The sequence below is a fragment of the Drosophila arizonae genome, chromosome 3, assembly GCF_054131065.1.
Source record: "Drosophila arizonae isolate 15081-1271.41 chromosome 3, UAZ_ARI_1.0, whole genome shotgun sequence".
NCBI lineage: Eukaryota > Metazoa > Arthropoda > Insecta > Diptera > Drosophilidae > Drosophila > Drosophila arizonae.
The window spans coordinates 22,143,586-22,161,608 of NC_142923.1; the positions used below are offsets into that span (position 1 = coordinate 22,143,586).

Below are 18,023 nucleotides of genomic sequence, written 5' to 3' on the forward strand. Positions count from 1 at the left end.
GCGCAGCTTGCTTAGAGCTAGGCGAATTAATGCAAGTAATAAGAAATCACCACGCAAAGGAGATAGAGTAATTAGGGTGAACCCAAATGTAAAAATATAGGTATAAAATTCAAGTTAACAATAAGATAAGTGAATTTGGCCCAACAATATCCATAATGTATTATGCATTTCAAAGCTTAGTTATGTATTATAAGATTCGAAGAAGTTATAGAAGAAATATATAAAAGTAAAACATATTGCAAAATCTATAATATAAGAGTTTTAAAACGTATTAATTTGTTAGTTATATTTACATTTTTTATTTATTTATGTAATTTATTTATACGATATTTTTTATTTGTTTATTTATTTATTTTTTTGTTTATTTATTTGTTATTATTACTATATTTTGTATATAGTTAAATTTTATTTGGAAGCGCGCAGAGGTTCTTTATGCTCTATAGTCAAACATAATTTACATCTTCACGTTTATATTATCTATTATATATCAATATTATCTATATTATATATTGGTTGGACATACATAATTTAGTATATAATTTTTTTTTTTTTTTAAACTGAAAATACTGAAAATCATTTAAGAACACAAATAAATATATTTACCGTAAGTTCTATGGTCTCTGCTGGAGAGCTGGCTACATTTTCATTCAGTGTACAACACTTCTATTGATATTACATAATCACAAAGCCAGTTGCGTTTGCGGTTCGCTCGTAATACCTCTCCGCTGCTAATGCAGCAGCAAACAAACTTGGACATTAAGACGGCCTTAACGGATCTACAAGACAAACACTACGAAACGCAAAGCTCTAAACTAAACTAACTAACAAATGGACAAATTGACAAATTGAGCAACTGGCGCATTGAAGTTGGCGTTGTAGACATGAAGAATGCTCAGAATGCTCGCGAGTGCGTGTCGCTTACAGATACACGGCAAGTATCTAACAGATACAATTACAATGTGGGGCCCCCATATCACACGAGCGTGTCGGCCAATTTGCTTTGTTATCTCGCACATTTTGCATATGATATTGAAAGGTTTATATGTAAAATGTTTGTATATATGCAAACATCTAGATGTATATGTTTAAAACATTTTTAAACATTTTATTTATAATTTTCAATGAACAGTTTCTTGAGCTATTTTTATATGCCTCTCTTCTGGTAATCTCTTTTTATCTCGCTCTCTCTCTCTCTCTCTCGCTCGCTCGCTTGCTCGTTCTCTCTGTGCGCACTTTTGCGACGTATTTTGATTTGATTTAATTAGTTTATTGTTAGATGGTGTTGTGTTTTTTTTTCCTCTTCGTTTTGGCCCACAGCATTTGCGAACAGGTTAAACCAGTTTTGAGCCACACACAAAAAATTTCTTTATAAATAGTTTGTTCGTCAGTTTTTATATATGTGTAGGCATATGTATATGTGTGTATATTTAATTTTTTATTTTTGGGCCCTCAACTTAATTGCCTCTGTTCATAATTTAATAAAAATAACTAAACACTGCGCTTAGGCTTATCGCCAAGGCAAGTGCGCACTCTCTCTCACACACACACACACACAAGCTGAGGCGCAGCAGCGATTAGATAATAGCATTTTAAATGTTGTCTCTACTGTACGTTGAAAAAAATTGACCAACAATAACAAATGGACTTTGTTTTGAAACTACAAGAGACAGAAAGAGAAAGAGAGAGGGAGAGGGTGAGGGAGAGAGAGAGAGAGCGCGCAGGCCAGCACACTGTGAATGAGAGGGAGCGCAAACGTTGCTTGCTGATAAGACAATCACGCATAGACAGCTAGAGACAGAGAGAGAGAGAGAGACAGTGCAAGAGAGAAGGAGAGCGAAAGGGAGAGATATATATGGAGAGTTTAGCAGAGAATTCGTACAGCGTGCGTGTTAAAATTTTGTTATATTATTATTATTATTATTATTTTTTTTTTTTTTTGAGACAAACTACGTCATAATATAGCGAAATTTTTAGAAGGAAAAGGAATATAAATGAAACAAAAAAGGCAAATAATTAAAAAAAAAATGCAAATGTTTTGTTTTATAGTAAACTGTTGCTGTTGCTGCGTAATTTAATTTAAGACTGATATTGTTTTTAAAACTAAAACAATTTATTGTAAAAAAAAAAAAAAAACTTTTAATCGATTATCTTGAAAGACTCGAACTTGATTATTGATTGTAAATAGAAATTTAAATATGATAAATTATTTTGAAAATTTCTTTTATATTTATTATTAATTTTTTAATTACTAAAATTCAACAGTTAGAATATTTATTAATATAATAATTCCATCCATAGTTCGCTGGTTTTCATTCACAGAGTAAAAAATAACTGTAACAAATAAATAAATCATAATAATTCATAATTTGAAGAACTAAACAGAAAAAAGTTTTTAAAAAATAATAAGAAAAAATATAGCAAATGTTAGGAAGCTGTTGAGCCAAAATAACAGTTATTAATTCATAAATAAAAATATATTTATTTATATAGTTTTCTTTCCCTTGTCTCAAAAACTTTCATTGAATTACTCATTTGTTTGATATGCATTTAAACAGTTGTAAATTAAATAAATTATAAATAAATATATGCATCTGTATCTCTATATGCATTGCATGCATCCAATACAAACTTGTTGTCGCCTCAACTTCTCTCCTTCTGACACACTATCTCTCTTTCCTTTCTCACTCACTCACTGAACTTTGCGTCAATGTCCTCAAAACCTTGAATGTTGTTTTGTTTCATTATTACTTTTGCTGTTATTCATTTTCGTTTTCTCATCTTTCTGGTATTGCGGAAAAACGTAAAGCGCATTTTTCGTTTTTCGTCTTATAACTGGAGAAAAGGAACTTGTGCTCCACTTGCGCTTGGCTTGGCACCCACAGTATGAAATGTTGCACAATTTGATGTGAACTGCAAATGAATAAGATTTCATTTTACTCGCTCAAAAAAGAAATAGTTGTCCATGTTAATTGCGTAAAGAAGCGTAGCCTCCCGAGAAATGTTTCGGGCTTTCAGCTCCAGTTGTCTGGCGCAAAATGAAATCTAAATACCCAACTGGGCATAAATATGACTGATTTTTATTTTATATATCTAAAAACTTATTTAATTCATCCTCTGTTCCTTTTTTTTTAAATTATTAATTTGCAAAGATATCTTTATTTTATCATAAATCAACTATCTTTGTTTCTTCTCATTTATTAGATATGCCAAACGATCATACTATTCATCGTTCATTATGTTTCACACCATTTAAGTGTATTTAATATTCGTACTTTAAAAAAAAAAAACATAAGCCCTACTTAATTTTTATTTTTTTTTTTTTTTTGCAAGTTCTTGTTGCTGGCCACGTTTATAATTACGTTAACTTCAATTACTGCTTACGTACAGTATCATACCAATTTCTGCTTCTTCGTTAAAATTTTTGTTGCTGTTTTCCAGCTAAAACAGGTTTTTGACTGCCTTTTGTTTTTATTTTTTGTATTTTTTTTTTTTTTTTTTTTTGCTCGTATGCTTCATGAGTTTTGCTATAATTTTAATTTCTTTTTGAAGTTCTTCGTAAATGGATTGAAGGCCTCTCAACCGCGCTCTTGACTGCCATTTAAATAGTAGTTAAATAATTTTTGAAATGTCTCAAATTGTTCAAGTGCGCAGCTCAGTGGATAACGATATTGGGTCTACAAAAAAATAAAATAAAAAGAGGGGAGATGAATTCATATCGGTTTGATGATAATGATCGATTGCTATGCAGCATGAAAAGAAGTTGAGAATGAGAAAAAAAAGAAAACAAATTGTTTAAAATTTTTATAAATTGCTTTTATTCTTGTTTCTATGTTGCATTTCGGTTCTACGTACAATATTTTACTGTACTAAGATATGATAGAGCATAAAATATTTAATAGTTCATGCATTTCGTATATTATTGATAATATTTTTTTTCTGTTGTTTATCGTTGTTATTTATTTTTTATAGATAATCTTAATGCATAAAATATATCATGTAATAATTCTTTCATTCGTCTTCTACCGCTCAAATCTTGGAGGTAGTATTTCCATCTATCAAGAATACTTCTTTTGTGATCACAAAGAAACGAATTGCTACATTATCATAATATCTATGTTTGAACGAAGCATAAAATATATTATGTATCTTATACAGATGTGTTAACAAAATTGAAATTTATCTATAGGTGATTTACCAACACTACTATTTCGATGAATACAACTGTAAAAAATTCATCTGTATTTGAATGAATTCGAAATATATCTGATTATCTTTTCTATAATTGAAATGAACAAATAGTAGCAATAATAATAACAGTTATCAGCTTTCAGAACATTTCCTATGGTAAATAGTTAACAAGAGATAATATCTATATTTGGAGAGCTCTTTACATGCTATTTTTAAACGAAACAAGACCATTTTGTATACATGTGCATATATGTATATATTTGGAGCATGGGTTAAGAATCGACAACCACATAGATGCATAGTTCCCAAATCGAGTTCTGCGCCTCTCTCTTTGTCTCTGTCTTGCACATTCCTGTTTGCTATTTTAATCTTGAAACCGAGTTTCTATACAAAAAGAATTCGTTGCATTTCGTTTTGCTTACATTTCACTCGGCACATTTACGTATCAACAAATGTCAAGAACTGCGATTGTCATTTGTCGGCTTAACTACACTATTTCCTTCAGCACACACACACACACACAGACACACGCACGCATACACTCTAGCACACCCACACACACTCACACTCTCAACTTGATGTTTGTTTTGTTTTGCTTTGCGTTTTTGGGGTTTGCCGCATTTGAAATTCATTTTTAGATTTCAATTTATTTTCGGCGTAGTTTATGCCAATTTGGTTTTTTGGGTGCGATTTCTTTTAATATTATGTATGCCATATATAAATATGTATATATGAGCATATGTGTATGTATGCATGTATATATACTCTACATGCTTCTTCATACGAATTTGATTTGATACACTTTTTATTTTATTTTGTTTTGTTTTTTTTTTTTAGCTAAAAAATCAAATTGCAAGCGCTTACCGCATTTTTTTCGAGCCGTACTGTACGCCCTGATTTTAATGTCATGTGCTCAGGCGTATAATATATATATATATATATATATATATATATATTCGTGTATATTCATATATTTGTGGTGTGCCTCTAAAAGCATATTAACTAATTGACGTCTGTGTTTATCCTAAATTTTCACAAAAAACAAACCTGACATTTCAGACACGCCGCAAATGCGAGACAAATGTTTCAGCTCATTTGAGGAAAAGTTCATGAAAACTATGATTCAGATTTTTACAAAATAGCCTGTGGGAGATCCAAGAGTTTAGATTCATTACTGGATTTATCAGCATATAACTAAATAACTGTTAGAAAAAAATAAAAAAATAAATAAAAATAAATAAATAAATAAATAAATTTAAAAAAAAATTTAATTATTAACAAAAAAATAATTCCTAATTATATTTATATTAATTTATATAATATAGAACAAAAAATAAGTAAATATTAATTTAAGCTAAAATTTCCTATAATATATAAAAATTTTATATATTCTATTACTCTAACTTCTAAATAAGTAGTACAGGGTATAAATTACTCGTTTATTATTTATCACCCCTTTTGTATTAGCTGTATTTACTTAAGCAGCATTAAGTATTGCTGCCGGCTCACTACAATTATCTCAATTAAAAATCTCAAGTCAAAGTTGGCCAGAGTCAGACTCGGGCAATAGCTACAAAAACAACAGCAAAAAATAAATAAATAAAAAAAAAAAGTAACAACAAAAGATTTGCTCATCTCTTTTCTGCTGAATTAAATATTCCACATCAGTCAAATGGCTAACAAGTCAAGCTCTAAGCAGGGCTAAACTTGACTCTTAGCCAAAAAAGGTTTTGTGCCCTGTTTTGTTTATGAACGTGAGAAAGGCCATCAAATTATTTAACTAAATACTCATAAGCAGTCTGATATATTTTGCGTTTGAATTTATGGCATAAAACTCAATTCAAATTTTTTGAAACTAATTAAAGCACAAATTACAATTAACTTGATATGAATATTTAGATTAATTCATATATGTATTGTTTATTGATTATCTATAGATAGTCACAGAGCCTAAGCTACCTGTCACAACTTTCAAGTACACCTTCTCTAAAGGGTGGCTTAAATGAATGTATGTATATGTTAAAATTATATAAATACATTTTTTTTTGGCTGAAATAATGTTGATGTCATAGGTTCGTTTGTTGACTGGCACTCAAAAATGTTTATGGCACGCACTCGGCTTGAAGCTGTGAGTGAGCTAATGCAGGCATCAAATCGAAGGAATGCCGATTTAATGCCGTATAAATAAACAGCTAAGACATTAGCAGGCTTTTGAACTGCCAACAAACAGCCAAGCGCTGCCCAGATGAGAGCCTACCTTTTAGAGTCTAAACGGTAGTATAGCATCTATATAGTAATATATATTAAGCCGCAGTTTTGTTAATGGCTATAACTAGAAAGATGGAACATCTTTTGTTTTCATTTAATATATAGTTAACATAGTTAACATAGTTATAGCGAACTCTAATTAATTATATTCTTAGATTATATTATCAAACCGATTTTATGTTGTATTTATTGAATTTAACCATCTTTCTACACTTTAAACAGTTGAAAACAGAAATTCCAACATTTTAAAATTAGATAAAAATTTGCGACGAGCTCTTATTAGAATTCCTATTAGACTTCTAATTGGAAACAAACTTGTCTAACTGCTTCAGGCTATCTAGCATACTTTAAAAGCTTTAATTCCGTCAAATTCTAATTCCAATGTAGATTTGCGCGTATAACTTACAAGCTTCATAAAAATGGCTGTGCGAAAGCTCAGTTGACAGTTAAATTGCGTAAAAGAGCATTTCGCAATTCTTACTAAGCTCGGAGAGTTCAAATGGCTAGCGACCATTTTGATTTTGTTTGTTCTTTGGTTTTAAGTTTCTGTTTTTTGCTTTTCTGCTTTTTCTGCACAAACAAAAGTTTGCTTCAGATGTTGAGCTGCTGCTGCTGCTTGCTTTGGCTACCTGTTGCCCGAGCGCTGCCCCCAAACAACTTTAAGCGCAATTTGTTGTTTTCGTTCTTTCGGGTAAACGCCGCTAAACTCTATTATTACCACATACACATACAAGAAAAAAAAACTGAACCGAAAGATAAACTCCGAAAAAGCAGCGACTGACCAGACCGAAAACGTCAGAGCGACCACCTTTCAAAGAAGCAAAACACAACTAACACAACAACAAAAACAGCAGCAAGAAGAGAGTGTATGTGTGTGTGTGTGAGAGAGAGAGAGAGCACAGAATCTAGAATAATTATTATATGCGGTTTAACACGCACACAAATAAATGCACAGAGTCACACACGCACACAACTACGTACGGCAAAGAACGGAAGAGTGTGAGAGAGATGGCGGCATATTGGGGCTTCAAGCTACCTAACGTTCTGGGCACTTCTTGTGTGTGTGTGTGTGTGAAATGTAGGGGAAATATTAATGAGCATGTGTGCTGCAGAGGCTCTCAGCATTTGTGTTTGTGTGCGTGCGTGTGTGTGTGTGAGTGTTTATAAAGTTGATTGCACTCGATTTTTAGATACAGCTTTTTCAAGGTCACCAACGAAAAAACGACAAGCTAACCGAAAAAAGCAAAGCGTTCGCTGCTTAGTCGCTGCTTCTAACAGCCATCGCTGAGTGTGTGAGAGAGCGACAGAGCGAGCGGGGAGCGAGAAAGAGCATAAACATAGGGCGCCCTTTGCTTGCCTTTGCCGAAATTTGAGCCGCTCTTTGTCTTTGGCTGCTGTTGCTGCTGACGTCGAATCTGCCGGCGCTGCTGCTGCTCTCTTGTCTTCTCTGGTTGCTGTTGTTGCTGCTTCGTCTTCTTCCTCTTCTTCTTTAGCTTCAGACTGATTATTAGAGCGACGCGCGCATTTTTATTGTAAACTATGCGCCAAAAGCTTTGAATTGGACTTGAAGCAGTTCCTTTTCGTTGCGCTCTGTCGACGTCTGCTGCTGCTGCTGCTGCTGCGCTGCTTCTACTGTTGTTGAATATCCACAAATAAATAAATCAAAACAAGATTTATGTCTGCTGCGGCGACAACTGCTCTGCGCCGCATCGTATTCAAATCTGGCAGTCGAAAAAAATCTTATATCGCAGACAATGAGAGTCCGGCAGCATCTTTAGAAATTATTAGATGTTTTTTTGTTGTTATTCCTGTCTTTTTTTTTTTTTGGCGTAAGCAAAATTTTTCGTTGTGATTTTTTTTGCTGTTGTTGTGTGTAGTTTGCAGTTGTTGGAAATGAGTCGGTTTGTATTTTTTTTTTTATTTTTTTTTTATTTCTTTTTTCTTACGTGTGTGAAATAAAAAAAAAGCAACACAAACTACAGCAACCACAAAAACTGCCAACGGAAAGGTGTTGAGTGTTTTTTCTGGAAGCTTTACAATTAAGGGCGTTGCAGGACATTCGATATAAAAAAGGCACAACAAGATTTATTTTCAGCTTTTTGATAGGTTTTTATCTTAACATTCATAAAACACTGAACTGACAAGATTATTTACAAATCCTAAATATTTTTGCTGTGGAATAGCATTTAATGATATTTGAGATAAATATTCACTAAAAATTAACATATTGAAATTGCTTTGCCTTGTTATAAAAATAATAAATTGTAAATAAAAATAATAATAATAACAAATAAATACAGATTACTTAAGAAATTATTTATTTATTCAAAAAAAAAATTATATATATCTTTTATAAAATTTTAAATAAATAAATACAGTGTTTTTTTTTTTTTTTTTTTTTTTTTTTTTTTTTTTTTTTTTTTTTTGTAAAATAATATGCAAATAAAAATACCTTTAAGAAATTAAAATAATATAAATATATAAAATATATTTACTTACATTTTTACTGTATTACTGTAAAACATCAGAAGTTAAATTTTTGTGTGTATTATATGTATTTGTGAAATATATGCAAATATTTAAACTTGGTTTGCCTTAAATTTCTATAAGACAATAAATTCACAATCTAAATTCAATAGTAATAAATTAGCTATCAAACCTAGGTCCAATTGGAACAAAAAAAATATATTTAGGAAGACCTTAATGTTCCACTTATCTCGAGATACAAATACAATTACTTCAATATTTGTTTTTCTGGTTTGATTGGATCGAGCCATTAAAACTTACCCCAAAACAACCTGTACACAGATTGGTGCTCTGACATCAGTTTTTCCTCGAGTGCCCGCATTAAAAATCCATTTATTCGATGCTTTTGCTCTCTCTCTCTCTCTCTTGGTTCGGTTATCCATCTGGGCATAAACAACTTGTTAAGGCCCTCCATAAAAATGGCTCATTCAAGTGCTAAATGTCAAATTTACGCAGCTTTATTTATGGTTAGCGAAATTTCTAAAGCAATTCAAAGTGAATTTACATAAAAGCCATATAAATAAAGTGAACTCAGATAGAGATAGAGATATACACTTAGCTAACTATGAGAGTGTGTGTGTGTGTGCGAGTGTGTGGAATAACTCATGCTTATATGAATGTGTCTGAAAATTGTGTAATACGCGCTCTGCGTAATTATGACGAAAATAAAATATGAGAAAATATGTACAAAATTTTTTAGTCGCTAATTAAATGTTCTTTAAATAGATATTACTTATATGCTATATAAAAATATGATTTATAAGTGGGCTGCCAAATTGAATTGCAAATGAGCACATAATTCAGGCAAAACTCAATATTTCCAATAATACAAATTGTGAATATTTTTTATAGATAGATAGATGATAGATGATTTTATATATTCTAAACATATTTTATAATTTTTTTTGTTTATTTTTTTGTTGATATTATTACTTTTATAAATTAGTGTTTCTTACTGAACAAAATAAAAATACAGTAAATTTTCCTTCCAGAGTTTTTACTGAAATGATTTCTTGCCCTTAAAAAGTCGTACAACATGTTTGACAGTTAAAAATACCCCATTCAACTGACGTTCTTAAAAAACCCGAAATATCGCACAGATATATATAAGTATGTATATTTAAGCACGTGTATATAGGAATATGATGGATTGTGGACTTTATTGACAGGCCGCTCGCTGCGCAGCGCATAAATCATGCCAAAATCTTTAGCAGTTAATTAGTGTGTGACGCATGGCTGGGGTGGGGGAAACAACTAGTTCCATATAAACATGCATACATATGTATATAGGGTGAGTGAAAATCTTGTATCGTATATCGTTGTTGTTTACAACGCCCCAATGCAAATCAGCTGAACTGCAAATGGGGCAGAAAATTCCATTCCATTCCAATTGTTGCATATTTTATACAATCCGAAGAGAGGCAAAGAAAAAATAACTAAACCATTCGCCATTCGAACCCAATTCAAATGCAATGCGATCTACACGGCTCCCCCCTCCCCTCCCATCCCCTGGGCTAAGTGTCGATTATTTTATTGATGGGTGGCGGTGCACGGTGGTGGGCGGGGCAATCGGCACTCGTCGTGTGAACGCATTGTGTGCCCGAGACTCTCAAGAGGTCTGCCAAAAATGGCCAGACCATCCAAAATCGTAACAATAATGATGACGAGTTCTTCCTCTTCTTCTTCAATATTTTATAGTTGTTGCTGTTGTTGTTTCATTCGGCATATGGAAATAGAACAAAGACAGCAAATATTTTAGTGCTCTACTCTATTTGTTTTCGCATTTGGCTAGACTATGCAAATTTATATGAAATCTATTGTGTATACCCTGTAAAATTGAGAAGTGTGCAGTGTGTATATATGATTCATAACAGTTGATGAATAAATACAAATGTAAATTTAATTTATGCATTAAGTGTTGCATAAAAATTATTGAACATCTGTCATAAATATTTGGTAAGATATTTGCTGAGTCGTTCATTTTGATATACACGCAATTCCATTTAATTATTTCTTGTATTTTATTTTGTTGCTATTGCGCGTTATAAATTTTTAATTAAATTTGTTTTGGTCATGGAATTTTTCTACGAACCAAAGTCCAAGAGCTGCGAATAGACAGCAGACAGCAGACAGCTCAGCTTCAATCGGGAGAGTGTTATATTATACTATATTATAATATATACAATGGTATATATACATATATATGCACATATATATCATATAACACACTCGACTTGTGACTTGCCATGACAACTTTTTTGTGCTATTTTTGGTCAACTAATTACGTGTCGCTTGCATTCAAGAATCTTGAAATTCAATTAAGTGTCGCATTAGACTCGGGCTCTATCTATATACAGATATAGATTTGTAACAGCTACTTAGACTTGCCATTAGCACAAGTGAGGTGTTTATATATAAATATATATAAATATATATTCGTAAGTCTAGATTTAAATAATGTCCGAGAGTCTATCAATTAATTGCATACTTGAAAGCGTCCTAACGTGGGCTTTTCTGATAAAAATCAATAAATCGCTGCCATTGACGAAGTCATATGTGAAACGGATTTGTCTGCAAAATGAATTCGACTCATAATATAAGCATTAGTATATAGCATCATATATACAAATGTGCTTACATACATACTTATGTAGATGAGTCTAACTTCCCCCGAGGTTCTGCGAAAAACGTCAAAAATATTTGATTTGTACATGCGTAGCAAACTTTTTAGACTTCATTTAATTACACAATATTCAAATGAGCTTCAATGGGCTTGTTTATTAATTTGTTTATAATTAATTTCAGCCGTTGCGAAGCTGCAAAAGACAAATTTTTTATAATTTTTTAATTATAATTTTTTTGGAATTTATTAAAAATAAAACTAACCAAAATAATACAAATTATTATTTCAGTTGATTATTTTAAGGCTAAAGTTAATATAAAAAATCTCATAATAATATATAGATGCCTTCGGCTAATACAAATATTTTAAATCTCAACAACAAAATACTAAGAAATTAGGAAATATTTCTTCCTATTGTGTTCCACAGATTTTGCTATAATTGAACATATTTTGAGCTCAATCAAGCTAAAGAAATGGCATATTTCTTATATATCTAGTAAAATTCTCTAGAACAAAAATATAAATATTTGATGTAAAATTATATTCCATTCAGATTAAGTTTTTAAGTTAAAATATAGTATAATATTAAGTTATATATTATATAATGAATATAACATAATAATAATAATAATATTTTGAATATTATAAAATATACATCATTTATAAGTTTCTATCTCATATATATATATATATATATATATATATATATATATCATATCATATATCATTTTTATAATTACTAATTTTAGCTTTTAGATTCTCTCAGTCTTTTAGCCCCTTAACCTTCGCTATCTAAATCAAAGAATTTGTTTTTCTTGCTAATTAAGTTTTATGGCTTGAAACTACCTTAGATCTTAACAGTCCCTAGTAACAACAACAACACATAGATCTAAAACTTACAATTTACAACATTTGCCCATAATTTAATGGCCGACATAAAAATGCTTGGCGACATTTGTGAAACTGTGGCAAACGGCCATAAAAAAGAACAAATTCATTTTACAAACGAAATTTCTGCTGCCTCTGGAGATCGTAACACAGAGATAGAAAGCATTTCTCGAATTGTTTTGAGTTTTTCTATCTGTCTTTATATATATATATTTGTATTGTTCGCTTTATGTTGATATATTAGTTGAATAGATACAATTAAATTGTCGCCTCCAACACTTTTCACTCGAGACACATTTGACAGTTTGTCAGAGAGTTTAACGTGAAAATGAAAAACAAGTCAATTTTCATGACGATGTGGTGTGAAGAGAAAAATAAATAAAACCGGAAGCAGGCAGCCACGATGAATAATGGAAAATTAGCCGCACTTTTTCTGCATATATATTTGCGTTGTCTCTCCCTCTCGCTCGCACATGCTGCTGCCATCTCTTTTTGTTTTGATTAATTACTTGAATTTGACATAAACACGTTTTAGCACAAATGAAGCAGAACGTAGATAAAACCTGGCATGGACACCCTCCTTCTCTCGCTCTCTCTCCCTCTCTATTGCTGTGCCTTAGCTTAGTGATTAATGAATTGATTGACAAGACGAAACAGCATTAGCTGGACTTATTGTTGTTCCAATTGTTGTTGCTATTATCGGGCTAAACACTTGCTACTCGCTGCCATAAGCTGTCTACCCTTTGGGTTTCTCGACTCTGAAAAGTGCTTCCGGGCATTAGGAGTTCATTTTTGAACTGCCATCGGTGTGGATAATAAGTTTTGACAGTCCGATTTGATTTGGGTATTGCTTAGTTTTTAATTTGAAATTCAATATCTTTAGAAAAAGGATCACAATTGATTGCTAGCCGAAATTGTAGCTTTAATTTCATTGTGTAAAATCTATTGGGGGGAAAAAAAATTATGATTTTATTAAAATATTGAATGGTTCGTGTTTCATTTCAGATAGGATACAATATTTTACAATTTTTTGTTAAAGATTAAAATATAAAACATAAAAAAAAATCTGCCAGACTTTTTAATTAATTTTTGTTTTAATTTAATAATTTTATTCCAAAATTATGAAAAAAAAAATAAATAAAATAAAAATTCAGTTTTTTTTCATTAAATATATACATGTGTTTTTTATTTAATAATTTTATTCAATTTAATATTATTTATTTGTTGGTTTTTTTTGTTTATATTTTTTTCAAACCTTTTTAAATTCATAATTATTATTACTTTATTTTTTAATTTTTTTATTTTGTTTTATTATATTTTTAACACAGCCAGTTTTGGTGTATTTTAAATTAAGAGATTAGATTGAGATAAATTTAATAAATTTTGAACTCATATATAAATAAGATTAATAATATGAATAGTGCTGCACAAATCATAAACCAGATAAAATGGTACCGACACCTTTAAAAAATTAAAAGTATTCCCGATTTGTATTTGTATATAAAGACAATCCTAATGTGATAAAATGACATGGCTTATATGCATGCAGCTGTACAAATTCAATATAAGCAGTGAGCATTCGTATTTCAAATAAGCAAAAATCAATAGGCGTCTGTACAACTTTTTCTTAATTTGTCTTATTCCGTTTGCATTTGTTCTTTTCACCAAACATTTTTGGCTTCGTTGGTTCGCATGCCAATGCGCCGTTAATATCTAAATTATTCTTCTTTTTTTTTTTACCCAAATTAAGTATATGAAAATAAATGCTTTTCGTTTTATTTTTTTTCGGTTAAAGAATTGAAAGAACAAATTGTTTACTTTGATTTATGTTCATCGTACGCGTGTATGTGTGTGTAACTGTTTCTTCTGTTGCTGTTGTTGTTGTCTTTGTGTTGCCATTTTTTTGTGACGGTTTTGTGCAAACTAACCCATTTTTAACTTTGGAAAAACCAAACATTTGTATTTGCTCAACATTTAATTCTAAAATACATTTGCGCAAGTACAAAAGGCTTTTGTGAGGTGCCTCAGTGCCTCGCACACACCCGCAACAGAGCGGGTTTCTGGCTGGCTCTGTTCAGGGCTCTGTTTCACGCTGCATGTGCCAGTTTTGGAAACGGCTATCGAATGGAAATGCTAAAACCACCTTTCGATACACTTTCATAGAGTATATGAACTATATAGAATTTTATTCGTATAGACTGCATTATATGGAAATCGATATTTATGTTAATATATATGTATATGTAAATAATAAATAAATGTTACTTATATTATTATCATTATAACGATTTATATAAATTTTATTTTTATTTTTTCATATATAAGTAAAAAAAAAAAAAAAAAAAAACAATAAATAAATGTTTGTTATATTATTTTAAATTTTAAATTTAATTTTATTTTTATTTCTTCATATATAAGTAAAATTTATATTTATTAGCGATATTTATAAATTATTGCTTAATTTATAGTTGTTCCCCCTTTTATTATTTATTTATTATTTAATATTTTATTTATATTTATATATATTTAAAGAAATTATATTTTATTTTTTATATTGTAGTATATTTATTATTAATAAAATTTGATAATAATCACTAATTTAAAAATGCAACTCTGACATTTTTTTGATTTTCTTCTAAATTTAAATATGTATATAATATTTTGTTGAACTTTAACAAGAAATATTCATAGAGTTTTAATTACTTAAACTTGGTAACGAGTATCACATCTCTCAGCTGACTCTTAGTGTATGAATAATTCGTTTAGCTGCACTTAAATTTTACCTCTCCTATTTGTATGTGTTGTGTTTTTTTTTTTCACGTTTGCGTTATCAGTAACAAAATTTAAACAGCTGCCGCGAACGCATTGCAAACAGTTAAAAACATTCAAATGCTATGCCATGTGCTGTTTTTTCAGTTTATTTCTTCTTCTTTCGTCTCTTTTGTTGTTGTATTTTATTTCTCAGTTGTATTTCGTAGTCCGTCAAGCATTCCAGACACGTAAACCCGAGCACACCTCCCGTCGTAATTTTGCTGACTTGTTGCTGCGCTTTTTGTATCTATTCGAAATGATGGTCTTGAGCCAACGGTATCCCCACCCCACCCCACTACGCTATGGCTATGGCTATGGCTATGGCCGACCCCGACAGCGCTGATATGCAAAACATGTGCCCCTATATACACAGACACCCTACACGCACACGCATGCATATAGATAGACCTTTCTTTCCCATTTTCATATCCATTTCCATTGCGATGAGTCTTTTCATGGTTCTTGAACGCAGTTTGATAGCTCTCCGTACTTCTTGTACTTCTTACTCATTCTTATTCTACCTCTGCTTCTTCTTCTTCTTCTGCATGGCTGTGCGCTATGCGGAAATACTTTGGTAACTGATAAGTTGGCTTCAGCTGAAGTCGGGGCTTTTGGATCGGCTGGAAATTGTTATGCGCCTGAGGTAATGGCCAATAAAAATGATCGTGGAGTTGTCTTCGCCGTCGCCGTCGTCGTTGTTGTTGTCTTTTGAGCGTGTCTTGTGCAATTTTAATGACTTTTAAAGTGCTTGAACTTAGGGAGTTCTTAAACGCTGGACATATCCTGTTTGAACACAGAGTGTGAAGAAATAATTAACTTTAATTTGACTATAAAAGAAAGCTTTGGAAGTGTATGAAAAAAAAAAAAAGCGGATTAGCTAAAGGTATAAGATTAACTACTTCATTAAAGATCTCTATCAGGAAACTAAAAAAAGAAGCGAAACTTACCTAAAGTAATATATAAATTAGATATGGATATCGAAGATATTTACAAAATTTTAATTTTCATTTTTATTATTCTAAACTTCTAGCTTTTTTATTTTAAATTTTAACTGAAAATTAGTTGAAAATCCAAATTATAAATAAGAAATCTTTTTCAATATTTATCATTCTTTTAAATAAACCTTATTCAGTAACTCTTCCTTCCCATAAAAATACTATTAAATTTTATGTACTTCTTTCTCTTTGGCCTTAAAATATTTTTTCTTATTTTAAATTTAAATTTTCCAAGTAATTCTTTATATTTGATATCTTTCTACTTTATCTGAATTATTCATTTATTATAAAGAATATTTATATATATATTTCTCGTAGGTAGCCAACTCAGTTATATTCATAAATTTCTTGATTAACACTCAAAGATAAAATCTCGCATTATGAAATTTATCATATCTAATAAATTTGATAAGTTTATGTAAGCTGGCACGCATTTTCTACAATCCCAACGACGTCACGTGCTTTGCTTAAGCGACCCACCCAAAAGCTTCACAAAAATAAATAAATATCTCTCTATATATATAAGTATATATTTACGTGACATTTTTACCAATCATATTTAATCCGAAATAAAATAAACAATTACTTATATAAGTAATTCGACAGAGCGGAAAAGACCTGTACCGTAAATTATGTGTAAATTATATACGGAATAATTTTTTTTTTTCAATTTTTTTTTTTTTTTGTATACATTTGATAAATTGACTCTCAGCCTGAGTTACGAGACATCCAGACACACATTGAAAGACCTTCATTACTTATTTTTTAGCGATTCATCGGAGTCCACCTGTGAAAAACGTTTAGCTACAGTAAATTCTTATTGGAGTGCCTATTTGCTTTTACAACTCATATATAGTAATAATAATCATAATGAACAGAGCCAGATAAGCGCAGAGCTGTTTCCATTGTGGTTTATCAGGCACTTGAATTGTGTCGTGGGGATCGGTCGATGTTGTTTTATACTCAATCACGAAACTGAAATGAGTGTATTGGTTTTGCATACATATATATTCCGATTGAGGGAAATGGATCTGGCAGGCTTCGGCGCGTGAATGAGTATTCTACAGGCGATAACACCCGATTGCAAAGTTCTTGTTTTTTGCTTATGATTACAAGAATTATATACCTTGTAAATGTCCACGAATTACTCATGCAGCAATTGTAATTTATGAATGTGAGCATGCCGCAAAAGATATCTCAATATCTTTTACAGCTAGGGTTCGTATCATCCATGGTCTAGAGAACAGCTTAAAAATGCCAAACAAATCTTCAGCGACATTTGTCACACAAAAATTTACTTGAGCAATCGCTCGTAATGAGGTCAGTTTAAAATACATAAACTGATTTTTTTCCTCTTCACAAACAATAATAAAAATATAAAAAAATATAAAAATATATACATATACAAAATAAGCGAAAATATTTTACTGTCGCGTACGCAAGAAAACGTACAACAATTTTTACAGCGACGCGCTGTGCCCCAAATAAGGAGCACAAACAACAACAATCAGGCATTAATAATGTTAAGTAAATAAGCGAAATTGTACAACAAATGGAATGCTATCTCTGTTAAAAGGCAGCACACTCAACAGGTATCTAAAAAAAAAAAAAAAAAAAAAAAAAAAAAAAAAAAAAAAAAAACTAACAATGAAAAGAATGAGAGATAGATTTATGTACTCTAGTTCTTTATATAGTATATTCAGGTAAATATATAAAATATGGTC

The 18,023-nt window shown here is 30.8% G+C and overlaps 1 protein-coding gene and 2 long non-coding RNA genes across 5 annotated transcripts in view; 1 reads left to right on the plus strand and 2 right to left on the minus strand.

Annotated features, from left to right (window-relative positions):
- Nucleotides 1-18,023, plus strand: part of tai (basic helix-loop-helix family member taiman) — a 123,091-nt gene that overhangs the window by 8,210 nt on the left and 96,858 nt on the right. The window lies entirely within an intron of this gene.
- LOC149269899 (uncharacterized) lies at nucleotides 2,507-9,975 on the minus strand. Its single transcript, XR_016268868.1, has 3 exons — nucleotides 9,939-9,975; nucleotides 9,244-9,417; nucleotides 2,507-3,674 (listed from the first exon to the last, which is right to left on the minus strand). It is a non-coding gene; the product is annotated as an uncharacterized LOC149269899 (long non-coding RNA).
- LOC149269900 (uncharacterized) lies at nucleotides 15,321-16,720 on the minus strand. Its single transcript, XR_016268867.1, has 3 exons — nucleotides 16,428-16,720; nucleotides 16,252-16,355; nucleotides 15,321-16,087 (listed from the first exon to the last, which is right to left on the minus strand). It is a non-coding gene; the product is annotated as an uncharacterized LOC149269900 (long non-coding RNA).